At 41.0% G+C, this 3,210-nt stretch overlaps 1 non-coding gene across 1 annotated transcript; it reads left to right on the top strand.

The window, feature by feature from the left end:
* The first annotated feature begins 314 nt into the window (after positions 1 to 314).
* On the top strand, positions 315 to 387 carry TRNAP-UGG (transfer RNA proline (anticodon UGG)). The gene has a single exon. It is a non-coding gene; the product is annotated as a tRNA-Pro (tRNA).
* The last annotated feature ends 2,823 nt before the right edge of the window (positions 388 to 3,210 follow it).

The following is a 3,210-nucleotide window of genomic DNA, read 5'->3' on the forward strand; positions in this document are numbered from 1 at the left end:
TGTTGGTCTAGAGGTATGATACTCGCCTTGGGTGCGAGTGGTCCCGGGTACAAATCCCGGACGGACGCGAATTTTTGAAGTAGTAATTTAGTGACTATTTAAATGCAACTAACTACAGGTTAGGCCTATGAAATGAGCATGTATATGATACGCATGATCCGTTGGTCTAGGGATATGATACTCGCTTAAGGTGGGATTGGTCCCGGGTTCAAATCCCGGACGGACCCGAGTTTTTGAAGAAGTAATTTAGTGACTATTTAAATGCAACTAACTACAGGTTAGGCCTATGAATTGAGCATTTTTATGATACGCGTGATCCGTTGGTTTAGTGGTATGATACTCGCTTTGGGTGCGAGTGGTCCCGGGTTCAAATCCCGGACGGACTCGAGTTTTGCAAAAGCAATTTAGTGACCTTTTAAATGTAACTAAATACAGGTTAGGCCTATGAGTTGAGCATGTTTCTGATACGCATGATCCTTTGGTCTAGGGGTTTGATACTCGCTTTGTGTGCGAGTGGTCCCGTGTTCAAATCCCGGTCGGACCCGAGGTTTTCAAGAAGTAATTTATTGACTATTTAAATGCAACTAACTACAAGTTAGGCCTATTAGTTGAGCATGTCTGAGACTAACACATGGTCCGTTGGTCTAGGGGTATGATACTCGCCTTGGGTGCGAGTGGTCTCGGACTAAAATCCCGGACGGACCCGAGTTTTTGCAGAAGTAATTTAGTGACTTTTTAAATATAACTAAATACAGGTTAGTTCTATGAGTTGAGCATGGCTCTGATACGCATGGTCTGTTGGTCTAGGGGTATGATACTCGCCTTGGGTGCGAGTGGTCTCGGACTAAAATCCCGGACGGACCCGAGTTTTTGCCAAAGTAATTTAGTGACTATTTAAATGCAACTAACTACAGGTTACGCCTATGAGTTGAGCATTTCTCTGATACGCATGGTAATAACCCCAACGTATAAAAGACTAAAACTTTAAAAACACAATATCAGTCGCGCCTCACTATGCATCGAGTTCACACCGTCACGCCAAAGCTCGACATTTGTGTCGTCGAATCGATTGAACCTAAAATTTTAATTCAAAGATCGGATACGCGTACGAAAACTTTATTAAAACCTTACGCTTGGTACGCTTTGTTTCGGTTTCAAAATGAACTCACGTCCTTTTTTGACGGGAAAATACCTCGCTATCATATTTGGTTGCCCGTCAAAGAGCGCATCAAGCTGGAATGCTTTGTTAATTCGAAAGAGGAACGTCTAATTGATCTTCGCTACTATGAACGAGGCAGTGGCAGTCGTTATTTTCTCAACTTTAGTACCAGCGAAGGATTTAGCCTGGACAAAACAGGGTGGCAGACTTTGCTCGATTTAAAGCCGCTCATCGACGAAGCTCTTAAGGCTAAAGGGATAGCTGTCTGTCGAATGCGCGAATTAATTTTAAACGAGCTCACCACCACTTTGTTTGACGTCACTTCCACCTGAAACAACATCGAGTGTCGAAAACAAATATGCCACTCTCAAAACTGCTCGGAATTTGACACAAATTTCAGTGATCGAGTCGAGCGAAATTTGCACGAAGCGTTGCCTCAGCTGAATCCGGGGAAACTTTGCGTCAATTTGAGACTGAACATGGATGGATCGATGATCAAGAGGATATTTACTCTTATTTTGTCAAAAGTTTTGCCGATTTAAAGAATGCCTTGATATATGGTTATTAAAAATGTACTGATATACAGGGTGATTCTAAAATGGTGGTATAACCGAACTACTGCGGGTTCTATGGACGATTTTAAGTCGAAAATGTTCTATGGCATTTTGTCATCCAGGCCACGGTTTAAAAGTTATGATAAGGATCATTTACTGATGACCCCTTAAAATTAATTAAATTAATCAAAAGTCCAGCGGGTTGAATACATTTTTTAAGGGGACTCACGTGTTTAGAAATTTAAAACTGAGTCGCGCGGCAACATTTAAAAATTTTGTAATGGCACGTGCAGCCTTTTACTGTGTTAAAGTCTCGTGACTACGATCTTCCCAACAATTCTTAAGCCTATTTCAAATTAGATTTTAAACAGCGTAGACAGTGAACGAAACCAACCCACTTTTTTAAAAACCAAGGTTTAGAGAACCGCTTTTTGAGCCTAGAACGATAGGTATGCTCGACCACTTCGCCCTCGCCTGGGAAATGCTTTGGTTCACTCCTAGCTTCCTGCATTACTTCTGATTGCCGCGGTTACATTACTGGAACCATATGAGACTGCTGTATTGCGCCCGATGGACAGAGAGTAAAAAGCGATTAGAGGGCTCTGGTATGGCCCTCCACTAATTACAGCGCTTAATCAAAAACTAAACTGATAATGGCCACTTGTCGTCAAGGTCGTTGCGATGCTACTTTTACTCTTGGATTCACCACAGAAAAGCATTGGCGGGTTATTACGTCCACTCTTCATAAACTTTCCAAATTCATAAACATTTCCAAATTACCGCCAAGGATGAAAGAAAACCACTACAATTTGAACTCTTGCGCGTTTTGAGGCTTTAATACCCTTCCAAATTCCAAGTGACTTTACAGTCACGATAGCAATGAAAAGCCAGCGATTCATCAAGTTTTGAGAATCGAATGTGAGAACATCTAGTCATACTCTCATTCCATGAGGCAAAACACGCTACACCGCCAAAAACTGACATTTAGTTGATTTCTTAATTTGGCTTCTGACTTTACAATTTTTACGTTACATTTCAGTAGAGCCCATGTGTTCCGTAACTTCTTACTCCATTGACGATCAAATTGTTAAAATTAAGTTTTGCTTGAAAAGCTTCACTTCTTTTTGCGATTCTCAGAAGAGAGTGGAAATAAAACATTAAACCTTGGTTGATTGTTTGTTAGGTTTTTCTCAATCCGGCAAGAATCTTTCCATTTGGTCCTTTTTTATTAAATTTCCAATGCATTTCCCCATTGGGTTAGGTTTTTCTCAATTCGGCATGAATCTTCCCATTTGAACCCATTTTCAAGCTTACATTGGTGGAGGACTTCTTTATGGAGTTCACGGGGAAGTAAATCGCGCGCGCGATTACTAAACACGTGAGTCCCCTTAAAAAATGTATTCAACCCGCTGGGCTTTTGATTAATTTAATTAATTTTAAGGGGTCATCCGTAAATGATTCTTATCATAACTTTTAAACGGTGGCCTGGATGACAAA

Source organism: Phalangium opilio, unplaced genomic scaffold, assembly GCF_054372755.1.
Source record: "Phalangium opilio isolate 3A_F unplaced genomic scaffold, DU_Popi_V2 ptg000046l_1, whole genome shotgun sequence".
Taxonomy (NCBI): Eukaryota; Metazoa; Arthropoda; class Arachnida; order Opiliones; family Phalangiidae; genus Phalangium; species Phalangium opilio.